Source organism: Opisthocomus hoazin, chromosome 2 (assembly GCF_030867145.1).
Source record: "Opisthocomus hoazin isolate bOpiHoa1 chromosome 2, bOpiHoa1.hap1, whole genome shotgun sequence".
Lineage (NCBI taxonomy): Eukaryota > Metazoa > Chordata > Aves > Opisthocomiformes > Opisthocomidae > Opisthocomus > Opisthocomus hoazin.
In genome coordinates, this window is record NC_134415.1 from 36,877,197 (window position 1) to 36,892,347 (window position 15,151).

Sequence of the window (15,151 nt, forward strand, 5' to 3'; positions counted from 1 at the left end):
ACAAAGTCTCCGTTTGGTTTGCCGTGGTCCTTCACAACACAGGGGCTGTTAGCCTGAGATTTCAAAATCCACATAGGAGAACAGAGTAACCTTCTCCCTGTAAGAAGATTCATCTAGAAAATGTGAGAGGTGACCCCATATTCTTACCCAAATTGCTAAGAGGACATTATCATAAAATTAAAATCTAGAGGACGCAAGAATTTATTTCCAGTTTGCTTCCCACAATGCTCTGAGCTATGATTCACATAAAGAATATTTCGAACTGTTTATGAATGAGCAGGTACATATACATTTTCAATATGGCAATGCCAAGGAATTGCTGACGAATATACTCAACGAAAAGATACGGAATTTTTTTCACAGACCGAGCGTAGAAAGGTTTGAATAATTCTCTTTTTTCCATTTTTTAGTTTTCTTCTTCTTCCCTTGCTTAACAACAAAGATTAAATATGAATCTAACAAACTTCAAACTTTCAGGTGTATTTTTTGCTTAGTAACTTGTCTTTCACATGCCTTCCAGTGTCATATTCAGACTGACAAAAAACATTAGTTTTTCCCTCACTGAGGACACATTCAAGCAAGATGACACCAAAACCCTTGTGTCAACCAGGGTTGCCTCCCGCAACAAGACAAGAGCCCGTGTTTCTGGCCAACGCTGGGCTCGGAGTGCTGGAGGGAAGGGGCTCAGGGCCGGGCTGCAGAGCAGGAGCACTTCTCCACGGGAGGAAAGGAAGTTGTGTGTGGGAATCAGCTGGGCCGTAGGCGGCCTTGACGGTCCTGATGGAATAGAGCCATATCTATGAGCTAATTACTTTGTGCACCTGTGGTTGAAGAACAGGAGGAAAGGAACGAAGAAACAGGATGGGAAAATCCCAACTCTTCGATAAGCATGAAGGTCGTGTGAACGGACACATGATGACCAATCAGAAGAACAAAGGACCTACATGCCAAAAGACCCTCACCAATGAGACTCTGGGGGTGGGGGACAAGGGGATATAAAAATGTTATCATTAACCATTAAAGTGCTTCTGCTGCTGCTTCTGCTTGCTTTGTGACTGCCGTCACTTATTTTGGCGTGCTGCCACAGTTGTGATCTGACCTTTCTGCCATGACACACTCAAAAGCCATCTTCACATCTTCGGAACAGCTGATCTATTGCTGGCTATCAGCCAGGATTATCAGGGTTAAATATGCTCGATCCCAGGATTTAGAAACTATGCTAGTTGCAACAGCTGGAAAATTTATTCCATACCAGTTCATTCACTCCTAAATCATGACTGACTAGTGTTTTCCTCACCTTTTATGCTGAAATCATATAACACACTGTTTCCCCATCCCCTGGGTACCCTTTCTGTTCCTGATAAAACATGATAAACAGTCTGTTACCTAACCTTGAGTTGACAAGTCCTTTAAAGCTTACAATACATCATTCTTCCTGGGACTGAAAATGTGGAAAGCACTCGCCCACTTAGACAAACAATCTAAAACCAAACGAAATCTGCAAGTGCTTCTTCCAGTACTTAAACTTGATTTACGACAATTATTGAGAAGGCTGTTACACGATACATGCTATCTTAGTAGATAAATCCAAAACCGATCAAGAATCAATGTGAAACATTGCTAACATTCAATATGCCCTGTATTATATTATTTAATAGAAAATAAGATTTAACATGGCATTGTTAAAAACCTTTTTCCCCTCAAACAGTCCTAGCCTAGTTTTTGAAATACAAGATTAAAAAATAAAGGAAAAAAAGTCTTCTGTTTCAAATTGTAAGAGAATAGAGGAGAAGGGCTACACTGAGATAATCCCTAAAAGCTGTTTATTGAAACATGTAAACATGAAAAAATTCAAGCAGTATCTGAGCATCCTTAGAGCCCTAAAAGCTGCCAATATATGTATTGGTCCCACATCTGGACCAGGATCCATGACTGATTGCTTTCAGGTAGGATCAAAGCACCCTAAAAGCTGAATGCAGTTTTACAAAACCAGAATGCAAAAAGTGAACTGCAGGGTCAAAAAAGGTCTATCCATCCATGGTCTTCTTCCAAATATTTCTACCTTTATAGGTTGGTTTGGGGAAGGAAGAACAGGAATTCTACTTATCTTCTAATTAAATCTCAGACTGTACTGTAAAAAAGGAAGCAGGTTTCATGGCCCCCAGTTTACACTTAGTGAAAGAAAGATGTAACTTATCTAAGATCCACGGCACAGACGTGAGCATCACCTTCTCTGCAGCAAGTCCTTCGAGTGTGACTGTCCTAATATGCCCCATTCAGGCACACCAGCAGCAGAAAGAGAAAGACGGCAAGCAGCGCTGCCCTCTTCGCAAGCACTGGGGAACAGGAGTGGACCCTTCACAGAGGCAGGGCAGCCATGGTATATCTTGCAGTGCCCTGAAAGCTTTACCTCTTCATGTTTCCTTGGTATCGTACATTTCTGTCTTGGTTGCAACAGGATCTGCCACTGCCCACCTCTCATTAGATAGCTGGTTTGCCAGTAACCAACAGACACCCTGGTCAAGTTATAAACTAAAAATAAAGGTGCTGCACAGTTTTCATCCTGCATTAAAGACAATCAGACAAACACTACTCTTCCAATTCTATTTCCATAGTTTCAAAACTTCATAAAACCCTTCTCCAACTGTTTCCCCTGGCTTTATTGCCAGTTGGTTGGTGATAAGCATATCTGTGTGATTTCTTATTTCCAGTACAACGGGAGGATAGTTATTCTCAGTAGTGTAACCGAGCTGTAAAAAACCACCTGTTTCTGATGTGAGATGGAACTGAATAATCCCCAGTTATGGTCAGTCAGCTCTCTTTGGCAAACGCTGCGCCCAGCCTGGGCTCCAAACTACTCTCCGGCACCTCGGTAACCTCCAGCAACCCTGTACAGGAAGGAACAAGCAGATGGGGAAATTCTGCCTGGAGACATTTCTAGCAGAAGAGCTTCATGGAGGGAGGTGGAATGAAGTGGCTCTCTGCTGGGAGAAACTGTCGAGAAAAACGGTTACAGGAGTGGGAAAGTCTATTAGATCTGAGAAAGAAAATGAACACATCAGTTTGGGAACGATTACCTTTAGGGAAGGACTGGAGCAAGTTAAGGGGGAGGGAGGGCTGGATCCAGACTTTGCACTTTCAAGCTTTGTTTCTTAATAAGCTCTGCGAATAGTTTAGTCCACAGAACTGCTAAAATGTGTTTCTGACTTAAAATATCCCAGAAACACTAAAGCAAATCAGTGTTATATACTGCAGTAACTAGTATATCTCTTTCTCTCTCACAGAATTCACAGTTTGGGATTTCACACAGCATATTTTAAAAATATATTTGTCATCTGTGATCTATTAAGCCTTCTATCTACATCAAGCTAATGAGACTTTTTGAAAATTATGCCAGTTACCAGCTACATCCAGAACTACAGACAGAAAGGATTATACCCTAAGGTGCATTCATATATATAGCACATGCTGTTTGGATTAGACAGCACAATGGGAAGAATTCACTGAAACATCATGGTACCATGCCCAGATTATATTATTTTCTAAGACATAATCAGTGAGGGCACTAGCCTTTCCCACAGATGTAAAAGGAAAACTTTTCACAAATTTTTTTTCTAGAAAAGGTAGCATTGGTCCCTGAAAGATTACAATACACAGGACAAGAAAATCACCTTGTTTACAAATGAAGTGACATAGGTGTCTGTGGCCACCAAAGATCCAAAATAGACCTGAAGATTGAGGGATTTGGACAAGGGAAAGTAAAGAAAGGGAGAAACAGAGCAGGCAAGACACAAATACCCTACCACACAGCTGAAAGCAACACATGCATATAATGAGGCTGGAGAAAATGGCCTTTTGTCTGCCAAATACATGGACAGAGCAGAACGAAAAACTCTGAAGCAAAGTCCTATTAATTCTCCCTTGCTCCAAGAAGGACTTGCTGCTCCACAGCTGTGTGATGTACAGGGACAACACAAGAAGTCCAAGCCAAAATGCCAGCAAATGCCAGGGATGGGTGGGCCAGAGGCCAGAAATGCTGCGGGGGGAGCCATCCCTCTGGAGCAGGCACAGAACTCCATGGGAAGGCTGCTCGGAGACCTGCCATGCGGATGCCAATGGAGACCCTGCCCAGACCTCTCTTCTGAGACCACACATCCTTCTCTGCACCTGGCCACCACCAGACTGAGGAACATCAACAGCCTGTTCTTAGGGAGGGGACTCGCCAAGTCCAGGTGCTGAGCAATATTTAATCCTATTTCTATTCTTAAATGGATTTTGCCTTGCTTACAAAACAGCCTTGTGGGTGGGTTGCAAGGGCAGGAAAACAATTAGAACAACACATGAAATTATTCATGTTTTCCTTAAACTCCTGTGAATTGTTTCATTCCGATACTTGGCATAGAGCTGGCAAAGCTGTAACCTAGGCACCAGGTTAAAAATAGGTATTTGAGCCAAACTGCTGGCAGCAGAAGAGCCCCTTTCCCTCTCAGTAGAAAATAACTACATCTGAGGTAGTCCTGGGTGTACTTATCATAGACGTAGGTTGGGTCTCTTCTGTGTGGCAAGCTCAGTTATCAATATTTCAGATGCATTTCTGTGGGGTATCAAGTACTAAATTGGTCCTAAATTTTTAAAAATCTACTGTTTAATTTTATTATTCCATTATTATTTCCATTATCTTTTAATTATGTATCCAACCAGTCACTAGGTCTAGCACCTTCTCATTTTCATTAGCAAAAAATAATTCAAAATCAAAGCTTCTTCTCCCGGGCATGGAGACCCTCCACTTGTCCTGCACTGCTTGGCTTTGCCTGGTAGCTTCCACACCTTCGATGAAACGCAACATTTGCACTTCACATGTTCTTCTTGATTTAGACTAACCAAATTGCTTTTAATCTCTCTGTAGAGTGTGAGCCCATGAAATATTTTATGACCACATAAGGATGAAAGAGAAGTTGGGTTTTCTCTGGTTTACAGCTGGGGAAAGGGCAGCAAGAAATCTTTACCACTCCAGCACACGGTATATAAAAAGCATGCAAAGATTTGCAGCCTGCTCCTTGCTGCTTGGTGTTTTCTGTCTCCCTGCTGCTTTGGAAGGATGGATAGGTAAACAGTGAGCTCTGAAACAGCAGATGGGTTCTGGAACAGACTGAGACTTGTCTTGTCTGCTTGGTCTATTGCCTCTGGAGGAACTAGAGGATCGTGGGCCAGCCTGGCGTCTGCTGATGTCTCCCAAGAGATGAATATTATTGAGCAAATAGCACAGATCTTCAACAAATTTATTACTCAGTTCATACACTTCTACTTTCATCTGGATATTGTAATAACGTTACTTATGTGTTACCTTATTCCTAGAAATAGCACTTTATTTCTTCACCCTAGCTGCAATGCTATTTCCATAGTATTTTTCTTATAATTCAACAATCTCAGTAAACGCAGTTATACCCTTCTGTTGTTAAAAATGCCATCAAACCATGCAGGCATTTCTATAACAATAGGATATACAGAACTTCCAGTCTCACAGACTGACCATACAGGCACATAATGCAGCTTCACCATCTAACAGAAATACAGCCCCTAACATTCAAGGGATCACAGGGATCTTGGTGCCGTCCAGGTTATTTTACTATGATAATGGTGGGCACAGAGAGCCCACACAGCGAGCATATTTGCTATCAACAGTTCAGTTACACAGAAAAGTTCTATAGATTTCAGTAGATCTTTTCCGTACTTCACACACTTTCCTTTTTTTTTTTTTTTTGCAAGTTTCAATGAGTCTAGAAAACAGCAAATAAGTAAATTATGAAGTGGCATGCTTTTGCCACATTTCACTCCTGAGGCATGACCTCATTACTTGGAGAAAGCCTTAGTACCTTCTGTCCAGATGGCGTTTGCAGGTTGTGACACAGGGGCGGACACATTTCACGCAGACGTCCAGGGCTCTTCAAGACAGAGTGGGTGGAAGAGTCAGACCAAGCACTCACTACTTTTGCCAGGAAGGCACAGCTGAAATGAATGCTCCACATCCAAGTTCCCTCATCTTTATAAAAATATTCTATTAGAAATCTAGAAGTTTTCAAAGGGAATAGAGAAAGGAGATCACAATGAAGATTTTGTGAAAAGTACATACAAGGGCTTACAGAAAATACTGGTGGGTCCCCACTAAGAGTTGAACAGATAACTTCATTAACATAATTCAGGTCCCTGACTTCTTCTGGTACGAAAGATGGGAGTTTTCTACTTTAGGATATTATTATGAATATTTACATAGAAATTAATGCAAGAACAGAACCGGAGACAAGAATCCTAACTTTTGAATAAATTTACATCGAAGATTTTTGTCAAGAGATCAGTAGAAGAAATTGCAACCTGCCACACATTTTGATCTTGCCCCATTTCAAGAACTCATTTCTGATCATACTCAGGATTTGAGTACAGTCTGAGCTCTCAACTCAACACATTGTGAAAAAACAATTTGGCTAATTTGACCTTAAACACGTACCAGCTGAAATAGGTCTTCTATTAAATCACGTAGTACTTTTCATTCACAACATCAGCCTTCTTTTTAACCTCTGTCCACAGTGGGTGTAGTGTCTCATAATATCTCAAAGAAAAAAAGCTTTTAAGAAACAGCAGTACTCAAAAGTGTAAAATGTCTTTACTACTTTAGAGTTATCTGAGTTTTTACATATTATTCCTGTTCCCCAAAACAAGGAGAAAGTATAAAAGATAGTAAAATAATTCATAAAATTATAAAAAGATACTAAAAATTTTAGATTTATAAAAGGTATAGACTTATAAGAGTATAAAATCAGGCCCAGTACTTAAACTTATATTAACAGCAGATTACATTTATTATCCAAATTACGATCATCAAACCAGGAGAAGAAACTGCCTGTGTAAAGACAGTCTTGTGTTGAAGAATCAACATGGTACAGCCCACAAATGCACTTTATTAAGAGCACTGAAAAGAACATTGGTAGACTGCATCTTGTTTTTAATTTGCACTAAAACTTGGTTGAGAAGCCTTTATAGCCATGAGGGGTAGTAGAGGAGCCTAGTAATACTAATGAAATAAAAAAAACCCAGAATAATTTTAATAGCTGAGCTCTAGCTTGACATTCAAATACATCGGTACGATGTATCAACAAAAAGCCTAGCATTGCAAAAAACAGATAGATTAATGTATTTTATTCTCTTTCCCAACTTTTTTTACTCCGGTTACCTAAAATATACCAAAAATCACTGAATACCTAAGGAAGTAGTTCTGATTTGATGTTTGAAATATCCCTTATTTCTCTTGCCCTGTACATCTAAAATCATTTAGTTTAGTGGGAAACAAACTCGCTAGATAATTTAGAAAACTTATGCAACAGTTCCAGCACTGGAACCTAAGTCAGCTCTCATTTTGATCCTTGATAAAATCATCACCATCTTCACTAGGAAGCAGAGCTGGGCAAAACTATTTCACAAACAGAAAGTTCACCAAAACCCACAGGTTTGGAGAAAATGGAAGTATGACTTGGGAGAAACTAAACTGATCACATATTTGCTTGCAATTCATGAAATAGTTTGAAAAAAGGAACAGGCATTTTAGAAGTTTCAGGATTTTTATCTTTAAGAAGTCATAATGGTTTATAGTTATATTTGAAAGGAATATTTCAACCTGTTATTCCAAAACAGTCTCAGTTTGAAGTCTAAGTACAGTTTTAAAATACATAAAACTGGACTTCAAGAAAAAGGAAGAAAAAGATTCACTTTGAATGTATGTAAATACCAGTCCACAACAAAAAGATTATATTCTAGTCCACTCAGATTATTCAAAATTGTTTTGGTTTACATCTGACCTATAATATCCACATTCTTTGGGCTGTCAGATATTTTGGGGTGATATTTTTAAGAACATTATTTTTTGCCTTCTGGATTTATTTCTTTGCTTAAAAAAATATTCTTAAGTGATGGAGCAACTTTCTTTCCTGTTAAATAATGCACTGTATAAATGCAAAAGAATGGACAAAAGTAACAAATAGAAATCACTGATGACTAGTACCTGAAGATTAAAAAAAAATTATAATAAATTGTAATTGTAACTTATTTCTTTCAAGGTATACTACTGCAGATAGAGTTACTACTTTTGATTTTATCTTGATACATTAATAGCCTAGCCTAGCCTAACATACCCACCCACAAAGCCTTCTACAGTGGGAGAATTTTTTATTGTTTCTTTTATCCTTTTTCCTCCTATCGAGTTCACATTGTGCAAAAACTTATTGAGGCAATTCTAAGTTTGCTGGGAATACCATAAAGTTTGCTGTTTATTAATTAAAAGTAAAGGGTTTAAATGTCCAGCTGAAGAAAAATATATTTGTGTGCATGTAAAAGTTATCTTTGACTCTGCCATCTATTTTTCTGTTTTTAAATGTAGATAAAGTTACCGACCTTTCACATAAAAAGAAATTTCACTAGGTAGTAGCTTTGGAACATCAGCACTGGGTCCCTCCCCTCAAGCCCTTCTCATTTTTTAAACTTCAGGTTGACTGACTGTCAGCTAGCTCAGACACATATTTGCATAGGCTATGACGGACACCTTCCAAATTTCTGTCCAAGCTATAGAAAAAGAACTACTTATTTTATCAGAAGAGAGGGAGATATTTGATTCTTTAGCTGCCTAGCTTTTTCTACCTAAGAGGTCAAAACACAGAGCATGACACCCCTCACCCTTGCCCAAATGCAAATAATTAAACAAGAATGTACGTTCCTTTCTTCCAAATTTTCTGCAAAATGACATGTAGAATTATATGCTCTTTGTTTGTAAACATCTGTCACTTTCCTTCATTATAACTTCCTTTTTTTAAATTTATTCAGAATCTGCATTAAAAAATACCTGTTTCACCCAAGGCTTTAGAGCTTTTACACACAAAGCATCTAAACCAATGCATCTTTGTCAACACATAACAATTCTCCAGGGTACATGAGCTAATGACTCTCACTGCTATGCTTCCTCACTACTACTTCCTCCCAGTATTTCTGTAGTGTCTTTCCCTATCTGTAACTCTCAAAATGAGCTGGGTCTTGTATCGTGCTCTGCTCTGAAAGCTAAAAATTATAGATAAAATAGTTCAAAGCATAAAAATATATTTTGAAGCTCATGACAGAAAACTCCATGAGAGTTTTTATACCCCTTATTATTCTTCTACCACTGGGAATCCAGGCTCAACACCTCAGTTGGCCACAGAGACACAGAAAAAGAAAACAAGTGCACAGGTTTTAACTGAAAAACTGTCATTTTACACTACACCTAACCATCTGGTGGTCATCAACGAACCAAGCAGAATATTGGATACATACTCCAGCCAAGACACATATCTAATACATTAATTATATCTGTCCCTTTTAGAAAGCTGGAGGCTCTTGCCTTAGGAAGAAAACACAAAGTATTAGCATGAGAGGGGAGGGGAAAACTTTTAAGCTGTCCTCAAGAATCTCAGCTTTCATTGGAGAAGAAAAACTAGTTTAGACTTGGGAAAACCTTCTCTAAGGAAACCGCACTGTTATCTGTGATGCAGAAGTGCTCTCTGGTCCCCAAAGACCTTGAAATGTTTATCTTCACATTAGACTGCCCTGTGCATCTTTGAAAACATTAACTGTTTATTCAAGGCATGAGAGAAAGGAAAAGATGAATTATATCAGAGCATTAGGCTTGAGAAAGGTTAGAAGGAAATGACACAGAGGGTAAGGCAAGCAGGGAGAGAAGATGTTATCAACGTGAAGTGAGGTTAGAAGAGAAGTCACAAAATAAGCAATTTTTTCCAGTTCAGAAGTTTGGGAAATATTCCCAAAATATATTCCCAAAATATATCCCAAAATACATGGGAAATATTCCCACCGAGGTTTTAGACAGGAAAAGGGTGTTTTGAATTCGAGTCACTGCTTTGATTCAGGCAAACCACTCAAGCAAAGGGTGGCAAGCCTGTTGTTTGTTCACGGCAACCGACTTGCTGCAAAACATTTCTTATACCTAGTATTATAACTTGTAACTTTTCTTCTGATGAAAACATTTATTTTCTAGAATTTTTACTTTTACAACACTTTGTGCTTTCAAAAAATTACTGATGGGGGTTTTTTTGCTCATCTGATAACACTGATCAAAGCTCTTTCCCTCTGTGACCCTCAGAGACTTCTAGTCCCTACAGTCAGCTCTGTTTTCTACCTCACTTTTTCCTTTAATCATACCTGGAGTCACTCAAAATGGTGCAGTGTTTACAATAATGTGCTGAAGCTTTTCAAGTCCATCTGATGAAACATTATTAATAATTCATAATAATATAATAAATCATTTACGTTTCTGCAGAAGGATTTATCACACTGCCTTGCCTGAATCTCTTCTCTTTCGAGATCCTGTTTGTCACAGACAAATACCACTGGCAGAACTCAATTGGAAAACATGTTTCTGCCAGTCAGACCTTAGGAGGTGTGAGTGCTCCCTGATGACAAGATCGTTTTTGTAGGGTAAATTCTGCACAAATGCAAAACTTCTTGAGAAATATTTTCTGAAGTCAAAAAACCTAACAAAGATCGAAAGCTCAGTAAGAGAAATACACGGGAATAAAACAGTCTTTTAACTGTGAATGGGGGGTATATGCAGAGGATGTAAACTGAGCCTCAGGAGCAGTTAGAAATCTATGCCCTTGCAAAAACTTTGCAGTTAAGTATAAAGAAGATTTCATGACTTCCTCTCAACACGGAATTGGCCCCATTATTTTCAATGTGTTAGATGGAGCAGTGTTTTCTTGCTGAAGAACATTCCAAAGATTATTAGAACTAATGAAGAATCTAGACCACCTCTTCAAAAACAGTATATTCGTTGTACAGCACCCCTTTTTGTGAGACACAAAGACAGGTCTACAGAAGTCCCGAGCAATTACAGGTCTTATTGCCTTCACGTGGGGTTGTGTCTCTTTGCTTCTAACAGACAGACCCTCAAGGATTTTATTTTAGGTTTTCTGTTAAACATGCACCATAGAAAATGGGGTTCATGGTCAAGCAATGCTTTTTTCTTTCCACACTCTTAATATTTTTAATCAGTCCCCACAACAGTCATAACGGTGACTGCTTTGACTTTGACCCTTGCTTTAATCTTGTGAGCACAATATAGATTCCCATTAAGTCAACAGCAGCTGCTTAACTGGCAGCAGCATTTGTGCCAATTACTGCACTGTGAAAGGGGACAGACAACTCCCATGGCTGTTCAGCTAAAATAGAAAAAAACTAAATTCTGTCACAAGTCCTCCCTGGCTGAATGGGAATCAGCAAAATACAACGTTAGTTCAAATCACCTTTTTCTTTAAGCTGTTAGCCAAGAGTTAATTTGTTATTATTACTGTTCTGCAAGACCATGCTTTCTTTAAAAGAATGCTTTTTACTTCACCTCCACTGTTGTAAGCTCATATTCTTCAATCTCAGTTTGTCTCTGAGGCCTATCTTTCTTGTTGTGGGAAAAATCAATAGTTGTCTACATTTTGCCAGGACACAGCGGCTGTTTCCCCCCAGTAAACTCACAGGAAATTGGGTATTGCTGCCTTTCCCACAGAAGTGACAGCAAAGTGTACAGTGAAAGCCCACTGGAATCTCCACACTCAGCATTTGAAGGTTCAAGGTCTTTCTCGAGGATGGTCTGAACTAACATCTGAAGACATTTTTCTTCACTTTGTTCTCACACTAGGAAACCTTGTCTGACTCCTTGGTGCCACGTCCTTCCTCTGTGAGCCTCCTTTCATTTAGCAGCACGCTCACAGGAACTTAACCAGCACCGTACAACGAGTTGAGCACTGGAAGACAGCTCTGGCAGGTAAGAGGAATGAAGGACTAAAAATTTCAACAAATCTCCAGGAGCTGCAATAACACTGAATGCTCAGCACATTGTCATCTTGTCTGTCATTCCTAGATCAGTAATAGAAATCAATTTCTATATGAAACCACCAGAAATAGGAGAGCTAGAATATTGCTGCAGGTGTCAGACGTCCTTTTTTTTGAAAGCCCTCTCATGCCAATTTTTAACAATCACGGGAGTTCTCAGTTCTGCACATCAGGTATGACTTTTTTTTTTGTGCACAATGTGAGAATTCAATTACTGTGGGACCTATTCAAAGAGCAGAACTTGAAAGCTTCAGCATAAATTCAAGTGGAGTTCAAGATGGATAATACACTTCAGTCACTAACATCTGCATATCCAAAATACTGCACTATCCAACAGAGCAATCAAGCCCTTCTGCATGAACTCAGCAGGGCTGCTCTCCAGTCTGCTGGCTAAAAGGTCAGATGTTAAACTAATTTCACAATATTACAAGAAAGCTTAGAAACTAGCAAAAGAAAACAAGCCTTTTGCAGACTATAGGACTACAGCAAGGGTTAGAATAGTACATCATTTATAAAGAATTAGTGACAACAGCATTAGGGTAGTAAAATTCAGTAAACGCTTTTGCTAGCTCTTACACTATTGACTAGTAAAACTATATTGAGTCTATTATTTCAGTTTATAGACTGTACAATAGTATGTCTGCATTTTATCTAGTCCCTTAGCTTGAAAACATAAATGGAAAGTGCTGATTGTGATGGATTTTCACTACCTATTTATTTCAATGAACGGAGAAATATGAGAAAACTACCATTTTTGGTTGATGCACAATCTTGTTTCCCCCTGTCTCTAATGTAAAAATGAAACAGCTGAAGCACTTAAAAACTTTAAGAATATATACTGAAATCCCAGAAGTATTTTGGCCATTCTGCAGTGCTGTAGAGGTTAGTGTTGAATTGTATTTGGATTTTAAGCCAATTAACACACCCATACATGAAGAATGAACTCTTAGCAAGATAACGTTGTCCTGAAACAGATTTAGCTACATTCTTGTGAATACATCACAACAGCAGCTGAAAACCATTTGGTTCCATCCTGTGAACATGTAATACAAAACTAAAGGTGATTTAGCCCCATCCCAAGAGGGGTAAAACAACTCCCAAGCAAATCATAGCTCAATTTGCACTTTCCAAACCTCACTTTTTGACAGACAGCCTGTTCATGTGTCCACAGACACCACAGTATGTTTTACTCCAGGTTTACATCTTAAATATCACCTCTTCATCCACATGCCTACAGTCTCATTCAAGCTACCCATGATTATGCATTTTTTCCTTCATCAACACCACAGATTTAAGGCATTCCTCACTGTTCACAAAAAGCTGTTTAAATACTATTCATACAGACGTTAAAGCCTTACCTGGGACTGCTAGATTCACTGCCTGTATTGTCTGCATATACAGCAATGGGAGTTCACCGGCAAGTTTTCAATCCCAGGCACTGCAGAAAGGTTACCAGACAGGTAACAAAGTACAAGTGGCTGTAGGACTCAGTTTATCTAGAAATAATAATAAAAGAAATTAATTCTTTTACCAAAAAATAATAGTCATTAACTAATTAAATACCACAGAAGCCAGCTGAGGGTTCTAGGCACTTGAAACTATTAGTCGTGACTTTAAGGCTGCCATATTTCTAATTAATTTTTAATGAACATTGAAATCTCTCTGCTCTAACCCACCACAGCAAATCTTGAATTAAATGCAAGGATAAGGAAAAGGCAAAGGCGTATGAATAGGGCAGCCAAGAGCAGAAGCCTATCCATCATGTCACACTGGGCACAGTCTTTCTTTTGCTAAGTATGACATGATGAAGGACATACAACCAGCTTGTTTAGAGGTGTGGATTCAGATAAAGGATACCATGTTATTGCTGAAACAGGCAATTTTCTTGACACCACCACCTCCCCAGTAATAGTATTTTTTTTTTAAGTAGAAAGGCTAACAAGACTGATCAAAGCAACAGGGTCATATACCAAAGATCCTTCATTTCTGTTACCAACACCCTATCTTTGTTATGGTTCAAAAGGAATTAATGGATGTTTTCGATATCCTAGACCTATAAGCATGATTGTCCTTTAAGTGTTATGCTTTTGAACAAGCAAGAATTACTGTGAATACAGTTCTGCTGTGTTTGCTTCCCAAATATACAGAGCAATAGAAAGTAAATTCATTCTAAGGAAAACTCTGTCATCGCTGTATGCTCTTTCCCCATATTTTGTTTAGTTACTTATATTCCTTCTGTAAGCAGTGAAAACAGAGAGGTTAAGTAGCATAACATTTGTCTTGCAGTATTGCTGCTTTCATGCTTGGGACGACCACAAATGGTTTAGAAGGGAAAAGAAGCTACTGGTCTACTGTTAGAATTGTATTTACTTAGAAGTATGCAGTGGATATTATGTTCTCAGGTATTATTTACTTAAAAAAAGTGTTTGCTGGACAACAGAGAAATCTCACTGACAAAATTTATTTTGTACATTTGAGGTATTCCTCATCAGAAGTGCTCTGCGGATGGTTGTGATTAAGCAACCCCCTACTCACCTCCCCCAAGGGTCAGGCGCACACACAGAATGACCCACTTTCCTCCTCGAGGACCAGCCAAACCACAGAGCAAATACTGAAAACACTCTTCATGACAAGCTTCTGTTAGCCATCCTAACTGCTGCAAACATACAGTCATCAACTGCAAGATCTTCAGTCTTTTCTGCATGTCACGATGCAGTTACATAACTTTTTCACTGTTGCTGCAATTAATTTTATTTTACCTCAGCTGCTCTTTTTTCCACTAGAGTTGATGCTACAAAAAATAACATTAAGAAATATTTATATATGAATCTACTAGAGTTGAATCATATATTCACCAAACAGTATTTGTCCAGCTTATTATTCCATTGAATACCTTTAGAAGGTATGAATAAATATATTTTCCAGCTTAACCCAATGTAACATATTGAATAACTGAATCATTGAAAGCTGTTCAAATAATGATTACTGCTATTTCTTATTCTAATTTGTCAAAGTGAGGGTTAGCAGATACTGTAATAGGCAACAACAGTTGTTACTATTTACAGGACTGTAAACTCCAATGGATTGCAATAAGTGTTTCTTTTTCTTATATATTCCTACTGATATTTGCTCACTTGAAAATCCATTAGCTGAATTCCACTGGTGTGAATGAAAACAGTAGTGGTCTCACTTACCTAGCACACTGTATATCTAGACACACTAGCAATACTCAGTA